The sequence below is a fragment of the Helianthus annuus genome, chromosome 5 (assembly GCF_002127325.2).
Source record: "Helianthus annuus cultivar XRQ/B chromosome 5, HanXRQr2.0-SUNRISE, whole genome shotgun sequence".
NCBI lineage: Eukaryota > Viridiplantae > Streptophyta > Magnoliopsida > Asterales > Asteraceae > Helianthus > Helianthus annuus.
The window spans coordinates 12,388,100-12,405,135 of NC_035437.2; the positions used below are offsets into that span (position 1 = coordinate 12,388,100).

Below are 17,036 nucleotides of genomic sequence, written 5' to 3' on the forward strand. Positions count from 1 at the left end.
CGCTGCCAGGGGCTCTGCCCCTTGGACCCAGCCAGGGGCTGCCGCCCCTTGGACCCTGCTCCCAGGGGCGCTGCCCCCGGACCCCCGTAGAGTACGGGCTCCGCCCGTACACCTAGAGTAATAATAACTCAAACAAGCGTGCACTCCCGCACCTCCTAACTTGCTTGATGTGTATTATTATTCGCTTTGATCACCAAGTCAATCCCGATTACACTAAAATATCTAACAGAAGACACAGTAGTGTTTCAACAACAACAGTGTAAATCTGATATGATTATGGTTATTTCAGTAACACCACAAAACCAAAGCCTCAAAGAGCTCTTGTAACAAATCACGTCTCAGAGTTGGTGAAGCAACTGCCTGAAAAACAAAACCTCAAAAACAAAAACAAAATCAAACGATCGATTCATAATAAGGCCAGGGGTGTGGTATACCGCCCCTGGCCACCTCAGCCTCGTTAGCGTCCCTTAGCGCCCCCTACCCATCCCTGCTCGCCAAAGTGCGTCAACCCAGTAATGAGCGCTAATGGCAACTGCAGGTGGGACCCATTGTTTTCGGCCAATCAATTTTTTTCTCACATTACATGCAAGTTAAAAGAATGGGCTTTAAAGCCCGTATGTGACATGGCGTTGATGTGGCTCTAACATGGCACTATAAAGCCGATAGGGGCTTTAAACCACACCCCAGCCTAAGAGATCAACGATGGTAAACCACCTTGTGAAGTTTTTTTTGGATGGCTTGAGTGAGAGCAGAGGTTCGTTGATTATAGGGTAATGGCGTCATTCTCTCTTAATCGGAATCTACAGAGCATTTGATTATATTTTAAAAGTAACACCGAACAGAGGTTGGATTGCTATGCATGTGTCGAGTATAAACAAATGGGGTCGGGTCGGGTCTGGTCTGGGGTGATGACAAGATGTTGGAAATGATTGGGTGGTGGTGGCCGGTGGGATGCGGCGTGGCGCCAGACCAACACACATTACACGCACATGTGATAGGGAGACAACACAACTGCAATCATTGACGTATTCCTTGGATTTTTGTTTCAACGGATATATTTATTACCACTGACATTATTATGAAAATTTAATATGGTTCACAATGGTTGTTATGATGTTATATTAATTAAGGGTATTTATTACATACTCTCTGGTCCCTGTTGATTTGAGTCATTCAAAAACTACAAGCTCCTATGCAAAGATCATAAGTTCGTATGTCAATGTCACGTAAAAGTGTCTATATACATATACTAGATATATATACACTAGATAGAATGACTGGAAAAGAGTGTATAATTTGTTGACAATAAGCGATATAGTGAGTTTTCATGCTTATTTTTATGTACGTATTAGTATAAATTCAAGTTGGTTTATGTTTCGACGTATTTTTTTTTTTTCAAAAATAAGCCATGGCAAATTTAATATGTTTCGTGCTTATTTTTATGGACGTATTCAGTTGGTTTACGTTGACGTAAATTTTGTTTAGAAACGAGTCAGGTGAAATGTAATACGTTATCATGAGACGGTATAAATTCGAGTTACTTTACGTTTCATTAGTCATGTAAACATAATACGTTTTGGTGCTTATTTTATTGACGTTTTCAGTTGGTCTACGTTTTGACGTTTATCTACGTGTCGGTATAATTTGGTTTACGTTTTGAGGTAATTTTTTTCGAAAATGAGTCACGTCAAACATAATACGTTTTTGTACTTTTTTAATGATGTTTTCAGTTGGTCTACATTTTCATCGATAAACAATTGCAAAAAAAAAAAAATTGTACACTCAAATCAGGTTAAAAAAAACCAACCCCGTAACATGGAGAATCAATTCTAGTTTTTCAAAGGGTCCTAATATTAATACATGGCAAAAACTTATTTACACATGGTGTATATACGGCCCGTATATAATAAAATAAAACTAACAAAGTCTGTGCATTCAGACTTTGTCAGTTTTTTTCATTCCATACGGGCCGTATAACTGTATACGGCCCGTATACACCATGTGTAAAGAATTTGCGTCGTATACAATAGATACGAATAATGTATACGGGCCGTACAACTGTATACGGCCCGTATGAAAAGAAAATTAGATTTTACCCAAAGTATTTAATGGATTTAAGGTGTCAATCACACGAGACATTTTACAGTCGTTAGGTGGTCAAATCTTTCTAAAAGTAGAAAAAAATAAAACTTTAACAAGTAACAAAGACTGAAAAACAAAAATACGTGTCGTATGACTGTAATAAAAAGGAAGGGTGAGGCATTTGATGAGAGTTGTAAGGAGAAGCGTTTTAATCACTTGTTTTCAACGGGGATGTAATGCAATTATTCTGCTAGTGGTCGGGCTTCCAATGCTTACACAGGGTGATAAACAACGCTGATATGAACCCAAACCAACTGCTTTGTCTTGAGTCGTCGGGAAAACTTTTCCTCAGGGGAGGGTGAGTAGTATGAGTCTGAGTCCATTATGGTTCGTGAATGTTTCGAATCATCATAGAAGACTGATGCGTATAGTGTGTATATGTTTAAAGTATATATTTTAAGCCCTTTTTACACTTTAGCCAAGTTTTAAATTTATAAAACACGATATTTACTAACACTAAACACACATATGGGCAAGTGCACCCATCGTGGACGTAGTATAGTGTTGGTAAGATACCGAGGTCGTCCCAGGACACAAGAGCTTTTAGTACCGCTTTATCCTCAACGTCTAATCAAATCAAAATGTTAGAAAAGATTTTTAAAACTAAGAAAATAAAACTAACTAAATGCTGAAAAATAAAAATAAAAATAAAAACAGATAGACAAGATGAATCACTTGGTTCCGACTCGTGTGTTAGTATAACCTTTGATTATTTTCGCACTTTTTGCACTTGTTTAAGAGATTATCTTAGTTATTGTAGTAGGCCCCTCTTTTGAAGGCGACGTTACCCTCAACCTAGTAGTTTGAGTCAGCAAGGATACAATCCTAAAGGGTCGGATTATTGAAAGATAATTAATTAAGTTATTAATGCAAATTATGGTAGGCCCCTCTTTTGGAGGTGACGTTACCCTCGACTAAGTAGTCTGAGTCAGCAGGGATACAGTCCTAAATAGCCGGGTTATATTATTAATAGTAGTTAACTTATGAGGGGATCAAAGAGTTTGGACCCCCGCCATCTAATACCTTTGGGTATTGAAGGAGGTCCTACTAAATTTGACCCAGGTCCCTTGCAGGACCTCTAAACGCTGAACAAGGGCAAGACCCTTACCAAACCGTTCCCTTAACCCCCGATCAGGTAGTCAACATACCTCCATATAGATCGTGGAGATATGAATGGTGAAAATCTTTTATTTTATATAGACAGTTAAATAATGTCAAGACACCACGGACAAACGATAAGGAAGAATCACCTTCAACATAAGCAACTAGTTATTAAAGTCATTAATACAAAACCAATTAAGAAGTGCAAAAGATTAAAAATAAAAAGTATTATACTAAACATTTGTCTTCACTAAGTGATGTAAGAGACTTAGGCAAACATGGCCTTGATTGTCAAGAACTCTTACGATCAATCTTGGATACCGAGACGACTCACACACTCTATGATGGACAATGGATGATGGTGGTGGATGATGGTGTTGTGATGGTGGTGGGTGGTGGATGAAGTGTGAGAGAGGTGGTGTGCCAAGGGATGAGTTGCAATGGCTCCAAGCACTCCTATTTATAGGCTGAACAGAAGCCTGGGCACGGCCCCGTGTCCGCTGGGCACGGCCCCGTGACCGTCTAACACTATCTCTCTTCATTAATTGTAATTCGCAATTACAATTAATGCGCCTGCAGTACTTTGGGCACGCCCCCGTGTTCACTGGGCACGGCCCTGTGGTGAGGAATAGAAGTTTCTATAGGTTTGTCTTTTCTGCTGCTTCTTGGGCACGGCGTGCTCGCTGAGCACGGGGCGTGTTCAGTCTTCTGCCTTCTCTGTTTTGCTTGGGAGGATGCTGTCGAGGGGTCAGGCAGTCCACTTTTGTTCCCTTTCTTGTATTTATGTTAGATTTAGCTGTCTTTTTGCTTCTTTTGTTAATTTGATCTCATTTAATCCTGAAAATTTAAAAGGAACACAAAACACACTTTTTCCAACATTAGTACTTAAAAAGGGTTAGTTTTATGCCTCATTTGATGTAATTTATATGTTGCATTTTACACACATCAAATATCCTCACACTTGAATTTTTGCTTGTCCTCAAGCAAAACTCTTTAATATGTGGCTTACACTCCCAAATGGAATGGGTAGAAGAGAAGGTTTTGGGCTTGTCATAGAGTGTCGGGATTTTCCAAGATTGTGTAGGTTTTATTTTTACTTATTTACAATCCTATTCGTCATGATTTATTAAAAACTTTTCATAAGGTAAATTATTTATTAAGGCTTAACATACATTTCTTAAAATTCCATTTATATACAAGTTCACATACCTCACGGGGGAAATCACTCACACTCGGCCGAAGGTGTATTTTTAGTGAATCACTCGAGAGCGGCATGGAACTTATTCCTACCATAAGCTTGCCAAGCAATCAATCCTCCTCCTTTTTAACTTTATACCTTTGTAAATATCAAGAGGACTTTTTGGGTGAAGGGTTAGGCTTGGGCTAAAGGTAGGTGGTTGGGTTAGTGGTTAGTAGAAAAGGGCAAAAAGCGTAAAAAGCGTCGGTTTTCCTAAAACATTTTGTTTTTGTGACTTTCTATTTTCAATGAAGTATTTATTGAAACAATCTTTTGTTCGAGGAGCTTTGTTTGTTTATTTCAAACTTCATTGTAACATTTTTTTTGTCACACGAAAACCGAGCTTGTTACTAAAATAAAAGGGTAAAAATAAAAAAGGGTTTTTTGGTGGGTAAAAAGGGTTTTGGGTTAAGAAATGAAAAGGTTTAGGCTCAAAGGGGTTAACTAGGGGGAGTTTTTGGGTAGGTGAAAAGAAAAATAAAAATAATGGTGTTGAAAGGAAAAGGGTTAATCCTAATGCCTCCATCATTTACTTACTTGGGTTTAAGTTGGTAAGGACCGGGAATGAATTGTCATGGCAAGTTCTAGAGTCGTAAGAACCAAGCGGCTATTCACACAAGAAACGAAAAATGAGCATTTAACGTAAAGATGTATATTTGTATGCTCAATAAAGGCTCAAAACTCACTTTTGTGGGAATGGGTTTTTATGTGATCAAGTATATATAATCAAATTTTAACTAAGCTTGTCATGCTGTTTCATAATTTTCTTATGTTGGTTATTTTTATCACGACGCTATCGGTTGTAAACTTATAAAAAGATAACCTTGTTAGTCTTAGAATTCCCAACTTAAACTTAGACAAGTATAAAAAAAATGAAAACTTTTTGAAAAAAAATTTGGGGTGATTAGCGGTTCCAATAGAGTTTTGTGTAAGGCTTGTTATTAGGACTTGCAAAATTCAAGGTTTTAGCATCCCCCCTACACTTAAATTACACATTGTCCTCAATGTGTCCCAAAAATAAATTTTTAGGTTGATTTAATGTGCAAAATGGTGTTAAAAGCAAAATTTTAGGTTACTGGCAGTCTGGACACGGCCCCGTGGTGACCAGGCACGGCCCCGTGTTCAGGTGCCAGTAACAATAATTAAAGAAAAGAAACAGAAGCCTGGACACGGGGGCGTGTTCGGTGAACACGGCCGGTGTCCAGTTACCTGAACTAGGCATTTGTCTGCAGGATGTTCAGCACGGGCCCGTGTTGGCTGGGTACGGCCCGTGCTGAGCTTACTGTAATGGAGAAATTGTTGTCGGATGGCCTTGTTTTTGTGCATGGGGCTTTGTTTCTCGTTTCCCTTGTCATCCTTGACCACCATGAGTGTGTTGTATTCCTGCAAATTAAAACTAAAAGATTAAACTTAAACTAAGGATAGTTCCGCGGATTGCCTCCGTGGTGCGCCACGTTTATAAGGGTCCTTGGCTAGACCCAAGGCAAGGTTATATGTTTTCTGAGCGGGATGTTTTGCATCCCATGTTGCACCGTCGGAGAGCATCATCCAAACTCGAATCAATAACCTTCATGTAGTTGACCGGGTCATCGTCCTCTATTCTCTTCCCAACCCCGAACTTTACTTCATTATCCCCATATTATAAAGTGAGTGTTCCATCATTCATGTCCACCATTGCCTGTGCGGTGGCGAGAAATGGTCTCCCTAGTATGAGGGGGACTTCGGTGTCTTCTTCCATATCAAGTATGACAAAGTCGGCCGGGTAGACGAATTTGTCGACCTTTACTAGGAAATTTTCAATGACACCTTGCGGGAATTTGACGGATCGATCAGCAAGTTGTATACTCATTTTTGTAGGACTCGTTTTTCCTAGGCCGAGTCTTTTGAACATTGATGCGGGCATGAGGTTAATGCTAGCCCCTAGGTCGGCTAATGCATTACGAATGGGGGAGTCCCCGATCGAGCAAGGAATTGTGAAGCTTCCGGGGTCAATTTTCTTTTGGGGGAGTTTGTTGAGTACGAGGGCGGAGCATTCTTCGCCTAAGTTAACTAATTGCAATGTTTCAATTTTCCTTTTATGAGTGAGGAAGTCCCTCATGAACTTAGAGTATTTAGGCATTTGGGTTAGGACATCAATGAAAGGAATGTTGACATGCAATTGTTTTAGCAAATTTTCGAATTTTGAGAATTGCTCATTGGTCTTTTGACAGATTAACCTACCGGGTTATGGAACCGGAGGAGCCTTGGTGGGCTCTGGAGGTGGAGGAGTGACCTTCTCTTGCTGTGGCGGAGATGTGACCTCCTCAATAGGTGCTGGCCCTTCTGCGGGACCCACGGTACGGTTCCGTAGAGTGATGAGATGAACTTGTGCCTTTGGGTTTGTCTCGGTATTACTTGGTAGCGCTCCTTGCGGTCTCTAGGAGAAATTTTGGGCTAGTTGATTTATTTGTTTTTCAATGTTTTGAATACTAGCTTGTTGATTTCTAAAATTTGATTCTAATTGTAGAAATCTATCCGAGTTTTTTTTTTCAGTGTCGGAGATGAGGCGAGATATAGTATCTTCAAGCCTTTCTCGTCCACCTTGTTGTTGAGGGAAATTTTGTGACTCATTTCTTGGTTGTTGAAAGTTTGTTCGTTGGTTTACGCTTTGTTGGTTACTACCATTGTCGGGTTCTCTCCAACCAAGGTTAGGGTGATTTCGCCATCCTTGGTTGTAGGAGCCCATTGGAGGACCCGACAGCCTAGGTCTATTATCAATGTAGTTTACCGATTCTTGTTGATCGTCTGTTTCTTTCATACAACTCCAATTTTCATGTGGCCCACCACACCCTTCACAAGCCATAACCGAGACCGTTTTTGTCATTTCCAATTTTTTTATTTTTGAAGAAAGGGCCTCGATTTGGGCTTGTAAAGAGGTGCTTTCATCAACCTTTTGGGCGCCCGGGGCAATAGATTTATTTCCTCGGGGAGTGTGCCACTGGAAATTGGTTTGAGCAATTTCCTCAATTTGATTATATATTTCATGCGGGCAAAAGTCCCCCGGAGCTAGAGTCAAGTGTTTGCCTTGTGTGTGGCAACAACCCATTATAGAAAGTGGATACTTGTTGCCATATCGCAAGGCCGTGATGTGGACACTTTCGCAATAGCTCCTTGAACCTTTCCCAAGTTTCATATAAGAATTCCCCGTCCTCTTGTGAATATGTATTAATTTCAGTCATTAATTTAGCCGTTTTAGCGGGAGGGAAATACTTATATAGAAATTTTTGGGCTAGTTCATCCCAGGTGTTTACCGATCCAGCTGGGAGGGCGTTAAGCCAAGCTTTTGCTCGGTCTTTTAGTGAAAAAGGAAACATCCGGAGGCGGATGGCGTCATTTGATGCTCCATTGATCCGAAAGGTATCACATATTTCTAAGAAATTAGTAATATGTAGATGGGGATCCTCGTCCGCAAGCCCATGGAAGGTTGCGGAGTTTTGAAGCATCTGTATCAAATGCGGCCGAAGTTCGAAGTTATTGGCTTCAACATTCGGTGCATTGATAGCAGCGCCGAGATTACCTACGGTGGGTCGTAGATAATCCATGAGGGTACGTTGGTCCGCCATTGCGAGTGGGTTCCCCGAAACCTTCTCTTGGTTTTTAGCTTTTAGCCTTTTTCTGAGAAAGCGTTCGGGTTCTTCTAGAGGTTCTTTTATGTCTTTATTAGAACTGGAGCTCATACACTACGTAGAGGTGGCGTCTGGTTCCAAGTCCTGCAACAAAAACAGAAAATAATGTTGGTCAGAAGGTTCACCACGGCCCCGTGCTCAGTGAACACGGCCCGTGGTCGGAGTTATAGTGATTGTTTTCCGGATCCCTGTTACTGGAGAGTTGGACACGGCCCCGTGTTGCACCGACACGGCCCCGTGGTCAGCCTTCTGTAACTCGGAAAACTAAAAATTTCTAGTAATACTGCTGGGCACGGGCCGTGCCTGGTCTGCAGAAGCTGAAAAATTAAGAAAATCCTAAAAAAATAAAAAGAAAATAAAAAAAATGATTAGGCCGTTGATTCCTAACTTTCTTAAAATCCTTGTGTCCCCGGCAACGGCGCCAAAAACTTGATGCGTGATAGTATGTATATGATTAAAGTATATATTTTAAGCCCTTTTTACACTTTAGCCAAGTTTTAAATTTGTAAAACACGATATTTACTAACACTAAACACACATATGGGCAAGTGCACCCATCGTGGACGTAGTATAGTGTTGGTAAGATACGGAGGTCGTCCAAGGACACAAGAGCTTTTAGTACCGGTTTATCCTCAACATCTAATCAAATCAAAATGTTAGAAAAGATTTTTAAAACTAAGAAAATAAAACTAACTAAATGCTGAAAAATAAAAATAAAAATAAAAACAGATAGACAAGATGAATCACTTGGTTCCGACTCGTGTGTTAGTATAACCTTTGATTATTTTCGCACTTTTGCACTTGTTTAAGAGATTATCTTAGTTATTGTAGTAGGCCCCTCTTTTGAAGGCGACGTTACCCTCAACCCAGTAGTTTGAGTCAGCAAGGATACAATCCTAAAGGGTCGGATTATTGAAAGATAATTAATTAAGTTATTAATGCAAATTATGGTAGGCCCCTCTTTTGGAGGTGACGTTACCCTCGACTAAGTAGTCTGAGTCAGCAGGGATACAGTCCTAAATAGCCGGGTTATAGTATTAATAGTAGTTAACTTATGAGGGGATCAAAGAGTTTGGACCCCCGCCATCCAATACTTTTGGGTATTGAAGGAGGTCCTACTAAATTTGACCCAGGTCCCTTGCAGGACCTCTAAACGCTGAACAAGGGCAAGACCCTTACCAAACCGTTCCCTTAACCCCCGATCAGGTAGCCAACATACCTCCATATAGACCGTGGAGATATGAATGGTGAAAATCTTTTATTTTATATAGACAGTAAAATAATGCCAAGACACCACGGACAAACGATAAGGAAGAATCACCTTCAACATAAGCAACTAGTTATTAAAGTCATTAATACAAAACCAATTAAGAAGTGCAAAAGATTAAAAATAAAAAGTATTATACTAAACACTTGTCTTCACCAAGTGATGTAAGAGACTTAGGCAAACATGGCCTTGATTGTCAAGAACTCTTACGATCAATCTTGGATTCCGAGACGACTCACACACTCTATGATGGACAATGGATGATGGTGTTATGATGGTGGTGGGTGGTGGATGAAGTGTGAGAGAGGTGGTGTGCCAAGGGATGAGTTGCAATGGCTCCAAGCACTCCTATTTATAGGCTGAACAGAAGCCTGGGCACGGCCCCGTGTCTGCTGGGCACGGCCCCGTGCCCGTCTGACACTATCTCTCTTCATTAATTGTAATTTGCAATTACAATTAATGCACCTGCAGTACTTTGGGCACCGCCCCGTGTTCACTGGGCACGGCCCCGTGGTGAGCAATAGAAGTTTCTATAGGTTTGTCTTTTCTGCTGCTTCTTGGGCACGGCCCCGTGCTCGCTGAGCACGGGGCGTGTTCAGTCTTCTGCCTTCTCTGTTTTGCTTGGGAGGATGTTGTCGAAGGGTCGGGCAGTCCACTTTTGTTCCCTTTCTTGTATTTATGTTAGATTTAGCTGTCTTTTTGTTTCTTTTGTTAATTTGAGCTCATTTAATCCTGAAAATTCAAAAGGAAGACAAAAACACACTTTTTCCAACATTAGTACTTAAAAAGGGTTAGTTTTATGCCTCATTTGATGTAATTTATATGTTGCATTTTACACACATCAAAGACATGTCGGGTTCTGCTAGAAGAGTATAAGGATTTTGTTGGTTTGTTTCCAAGTAGGGTTTAGAAGGTTTGAAGTATTCTTGGTTCAATACCAACTCTTCTGAAAGACAAGAATACAACGTTCATGTATCACAAGGAATGACCGATCTAAGGCAGAGAACCTGATTTAGATACACAAATTCATCACCGGTTTCTATAGCACAAGCACATACACAGTTTGTGTAGAGATCTTTACGTACAAATTTGCATTATCCTTACGGTTACAAATGAAGTATTAAAAGATGTTAGTTTCTTGACAATATGGTTTCTCGACAAATGAAGTATTATCTGTCCTTGCTGCCTCTTCGGTTGGTAAAAGACATAGGATGGTTTCTAATACGGGCTCTTTGTCAGTTGTGGTTGATTTATAGCAGGAGGTTATGAAACAAATATATGTTTATGCGAATTCACAACATCCTTGCTTTATTCTCTTTAATCTATTAGAACGATCCTTGTTTTGTCACGTACATGCGTTTAATTCCCAACATCATCTGTTCATCATTGTTCTTGAAGATGAAGATGAAGATGAAGAAACGAGGGTTTATTCTCATTAATCTATTAGAACGATCCTTGACTTGAATTTGTGGATTTCGGTTGGGTCAGAAAAACTTAACAAGAGAATCAACTGAAAAAATACAATTGATTACTCGTTTGAATAACCGGTCCGTTAAAGTTGAGCTTCCTGATGCAACTTTCACAGTGGTACCAATGTCCTACTACTACAATCCTTCCAACGCCTGATTCCGATACAACCCTCGATGTTGATGAGTGAAAGAGTTAACATTCTGATTCAGATTCAGGAAGCAGATGTTTATGAGTGAAAAATTTAACATTCTGATTCAGATTCAGGAAGCAGATGTTTATTAGTGTTTGAGAAACTAACAAGGTAAACCATTTTTTACCATGCGTATACGGGTCGTATACCGTTTATACGGCCGTATACGACTGGTAAAAAATATTTTTACCGATCGTATACTATATATACGATTATTGTATACGAGTCGTATATTGTTATACGGCCCGTATACTATGGGTAAAAAATGGTAAAAATTGGTTTATTCTCTTTAATCTATTAGAACGATCCTTGTCTTGAGAACCTGATTCTGATTTAAACAATGGAATTTGTGTATCAACAGAAACAACTGAAAATAACTCGCCATTCTCTTGCATCTGTATATGTTGATTGTGGATTTAAGTTGCAAGAATTGTGTCCGTCGCATGGACTCAGACTCATACTACTAGCAGAATCCGACACGTCTTCTGTGGTGATTCGAAACATTCACGAACCACAACGGACTCAGACTCATACTACTAGCAGAAGAACCCGACACGTCTTCTGTGATGATTCGAAACATTCCGAATAACTAGCAGAAGAACCCGACACGTCTTCTGTGATGATTCGAAACATTCCGAATCACTAACAGAAGAACCCGACACGTCTTCTGTGATGATTCGAAACATTCCGAATCACTGCGGTTTTTTCTCTTCCGGTTACCAGGCCTATCATCTCCGTCTACGTTTAGTTTCAGCTACTGGAGTGAAATATTTGTTGGAATTTGTAGATCAACAGAAATAACTGAATACAACCGGTCAAATCACACACTATATAAAGTGTAAAGTTATCGTGTGTTGTAGCTTGTAATAGATTAAACAGAAATAACTCGCCATTCTCTTGCACCTGTATACGTTGATTGTGGATTTAACTTGCAAAAATTGGGTCCGTCACATGATAGAAGATACATATCGTTCGTTAAAGTTGAGCTTCCTGATGCAATTTGTTGGAATTTGTGGATTTCGGTTGGATCAGATCTCGGAAGTACTGAACAACAGAAATAACAGCTTCGGTTTCATCAACCAGTTTTTTTTTTTTACAAATCATTTGTTTCCTGAATCTGAATCTGAAAGTTAACTAGACCCCTCAAGTTGTCATTCATAACAACTAAGCGTCTGGAGAAGAGTATGTTGATATAGGAGAGTTGATGCAATTTTACAAGCATTTTATCGTGTGTTGTAATTTTAATGAAGAAATGAAGATTGAATATGTTGTCACAGTTGTCAAGACTGTTTGTCGGGTTTCTACAGCACAAGTTCATCACCGGTTTCTACAGCACAAGTTCATCACCGGTTTCTACAGCACAAAATTCGTACCGGTGATTGTTTATCCATACTATTCTTCATAGCCATATTCCCACTCACAAGTTGTTGATACTGAGCTTCCTGATACATATCGTTCGTAAGAAACTTTTCGTACACCGAACCTTCAGTTGTGTACTCTTCAATCTTCTTGAGTATTTTTCTAACTTTATGCTTGCATCCACCACAGTGAATATTAACTTTGAGTGAAAGAGTTTGGAAACCAGACGGTAAAAACGAAGTAACTGTTGGAATTTGTGGATTTCGGTTGGTTCAGAAACTTAACAAGAGAAGCAACTAAAAAAATACAATTGATTTCTCTTCATGTTACGGAGAATGTTCTAGAAATTTAAGGAAAAGGAAAAGATTTGTTGAAATCAAATTCAACAGAGATAACTTAATACAACCGGTCAAATCACACACTATATAAAGATTACAGAGGTTTTTACCATATGTATACGGGCCGTATACGGTTTATACGGCCGTATACTCTCGGTAAAAAAAATTTTTACTGATCGTATACAATGTATACGAACGATGTATACGGGTCGTATATTGTTATACGGCCCGTATACTATGGGTAAAAAATGGTAAAAATTGGTTTATTCTCTTTAATCTATTAGAACGATCCTTGTTTTGAGAACCTGGTTCTGATTTAAACAATGGAATTTGTGGATCAACAGAAATAACTGAAAATAACTCGCCATTCTCTTGCACCTATGTCCGTCATCATTGTGTGAGATTAGCCAAACGAGGATGAAAGATACTCAAACCATCTGATCCCGTTGTTGCAAGATTGAATATGCACTAGGGTTTTTTCTCTTCCGGTTACCAGGCCTATCATTTCCGTCTACGTTTGGTTTCCACAACGAAGAACCGTCAGCCATTATCTGCCCTTTTTCCTTTGGTTTCTGGTTGATTTTGAGGGTGAGGGTTTTGCATTGATTCCTACGCTCCAATCATCTGCTTCCTGAATCTGAATCTGAAAGTTAACTAGACCCCTCAAGTTGTCATTGGTAACAACTAAGCGTTTGGAGAAGAGTATGTTGATATAGGAGAGTTGAACCCGACACGTCTTCTGTGATGATTCGAAACATTCCGAATAACTAGCAGAACCCGATCCACTTACATTCGAATAACGCTGAGAATCCACAACGCTTATGGCCAGATTCTTTCCTTCAATCTTGGCAAAATCAATGTCTGCTTGTTTTATTATCACGAAAGTACTGAACAACCGAGATAGGCACAATAACAACAACAGCTTTCCATGATTTGGAGACTGGTCGGAATCGAATCAGTGATTTTACTGGAAGCCGTTTGATTATTTCTTGTTTTATTATCACGAAAGTACGGAACAACCGAGATAGGCACAATAACAACAACAACTTTCCATGATTTGGAGACTAATCGGAATCGAATCAGTGATTTTACTGGAAGCCGTTTGATTATTTCCTCTTGGATCTCGAAAGGCACGTTGTCTGACATCTTGATTTTGATTACCAACTCACCATATCAATTTCTATGTAGTTAACAACGCTAATTAGAAAAAAACGTGTTCCATATACACAACGGACTCTTTGCTTCGTCCACTAGAACTATTTGTGTATGCATTCTTTTGGTAGTTAACAACGCTAATTAGAAAAAAAATCTGTAAAATTAATCATATCGATTGCTATAATAGGATGGATGTGACACACACAGATAGATAAGATGTCACAGTTGTCAAGACTGTTTGTCGGGTTTCCAATGCTCACACAGAGTGATAAACAATGCTGATACGAACACATGTGTTTCGAAATAGGCTTTGTTCTTGGTTTAATGAAGTTACACGTAACATCTACTTATATTCAGATTTAAACAATGCCCGCCTCAACTGAGATAACGGACATCCATCAAGCTCAAAAAGAAAACTTGTGTTTCCCATAGTCACAAAAGATTGCGGTTTGTATTTCGCATAGCCACCGTTTCCGTAGTAAAAAACGGTTGCGGTTTGTATTTCGCATAGCCACCGTTTCCGTAGTAAAAAACGGTTGGGTTTGCACATTCAATCTTCAATACTTCATTAAAGTACCACTAGTAGAAGAACCCGTCACGTCTTCATGTTACGGAGAATGTTCTAGAAGTTGAAGGAAAAGGAAAAGATTTGTTGAAATCGAATTTGACAACTATGACAGCTTATTAAAAGTAGCAATCACCTCCAATCATTTCCTGGTCAAATCACACACTATAAAGTTTAAAGTTATCGTGTGTTGTAGTTTGGAAAGATGACCGAATAGAGATCTGAATTACAAACTGTGGAGAACTTGTTTGTGTCGGGTTCTTCTGCTAGTTACTTGATCAACGGACTGATCGGTAACGTTACTCTACTTGTGCTCCGATGTAAGCGGCGTGTTCCGATCAACGTTGTTTAAAGGTGATGAAGAGTTTAGAAACCCTAGAATGATGGTGTTTTTACGGGAAAACGTGATAATTTAAAAACATCCATCTATACGGCCCGTATACAGTTATACGGCCCGTATAGATTTGGTAAACATTAAAAACCTCAGAAATAAATCCATTGAGCCGTATAGTTTTTATAAATCGTATACACTTGTATACGGCTCGTATAACTATATACGGGCCGTATATAGTAAAATCAAAAAAAAAACATTCTCTGCGCATTTTCCTATTCAAAAACATTCTATACGGGCCGTATATATTGTATACGGCCCGTATACACTAGGGATGTGAAAATAAGATATAGGGGGTGTGGAAACAAGGCACCCCTTTTCAAATAAACATCTGAGGAATAAAATAAATAATAGATAAACTATCATTTTTGTCCCTATGATTTAATCATTTTCTAAGTGCGCATGTGAAGCAATCAAGCAAATAGTAGTGACTAAAGGTATAAATCCTCATACCCAAGGAAAAACAAACAAACCTAGTTACTATAATCTCACTCGTATCGAAACCATTTGATAGAATCTGAAAAGAATGGAATAACGGTAAACCATAGAAAAAGATAAAAGTTGAATTTAAAACATACATTTGTAAATACAAATAAGTTGCAGTTGGAGTGCTAAAGATGGCAAAAGATGGAAGAACCAAGGACAATATTGTTTCACAAGCTTTAATTCCATTGTTCAGGTCAGATTAGTCACAAGTCAAATGACAAAACACAAGTGCTGCTATAATCAACTAATCCATTAACACATAGTTAGCCATATCGCAAACAAACTCGTAGCCAGCAACTAACAGCAGTCACCATCCCATGAGCGCTCTTCGGACTTTGTCAACAATCTGATTTTTAACCACCATGCTTCCCATTTTATATTTGTTATTCTCCTCCAAAAGAAACCGGTACACTTCCCATTCACCATTTTATGTCGAATGTCTTCCAATCTCCGCCTACGTGCAACACATTCACATTCATATTCATTTTCATTTTCATTTTCATATTCATATTCATATATTCATGCACGAGCCGGAGGTCTCACTGGAAGCAGCTTCTATATTCCTACGGGGTAGAGGTAAGACTGTTTACATCTTACCCTCCTCAGACCCTACCTTAGCTTTGCTATTGGTGGGATTTACTGAGTATGAGGATGATGATGATTATTCATATATTCATGCACACTATTCATCATCTTCATCTTTCATGTACTAATAATAATAAGAGTTAATTGCCATTTTAGTCCCTGTGGTTTGGGTCATTTTGCCAGTTTAGTCCAAAGGTTTCATTTTTAACATCTGGATCCAAAAAGGTTTCATCGTTGCCATTTTGGTCCAACTGACTTAACTCCATCCATATCTGTTAAAACTGCCAAGGGCATTTTTGTTAGATATGATTGGAGCGTAGGAATCAATGCAAAACCCTCACCCTCAAAATCAACCAGAAACCAAAGGAAAAAGGGCAGATAATGGCTGATGGTTCTTCGTTGAGGAAACCAAACGTAGACGGAAATGATAGGCCTGGTAACCGGAAGAGAAAAAACCCTAGTGCATATTCAATCTTGCAACAACGGGATCAGATGGTTTGAGTATCTTTCATCCTCGTTTGGCTAATCTCACACAATGATGACGGACATAGGTGCAAGAGAATGGCGAGTTATTTTCAGTTATTTCTGTTGATCCACAAATTCCATTGTTTAAATCAGAATCAGGTTCTCAAAACAAGGATCGTTCTAATAGATTAAAGTTAACTAGACCCCTCAAGTTGTCATTGGTAACAACTAAGCGTCTGGAGAAGAGTATGTTGATATAGGAGAGTTGAACCCGACACGTCTTCTGTGATGATTCGAAACATTCCGAATAACTAGCAGAACCCGATCCACTTACATTCGAATAACGCTGAGAATCCACAACGCTTATGGCCAGATTCTTTCCTTCAATCTTGGCAAAATCAATGTCTGCTTGTTTTATTATCACGAAAGTACTGAACAACCGAGATAGGCACAATAACAACAACAGCTTTCCATGATTTGGAGACTGGTCGGAATCGAACCAGTGATTTTACTGGAAGCCGTTTGATTGTTTCTTGTTTTATTATCACGAAAGTACGGAACAACCGAGATAGGCACAATAACAACAACAACTTTCCATGATTTGGAGACTAATCGGAATC

At 39.3% G+C, this 17,036-nt stretch overlaps 1 non-coding gene across 1 annotated transcript; it reads left to right on the forward strand.

The window, feature by feature from the left end:
• Window positions 1-7,597: 7,597 nt before the first annotated feature.
• Window positions 7,598-7,704, forward strand: LOC118492784. The gene has a single exon (XR_004894786.1). It is a non-coding gene; the product is annotated as a small nucleolar RNA R71 (small nucleolar RNA).
• Window positions 7,705-17,036: the final 9,332 nt, after the last annotated feature.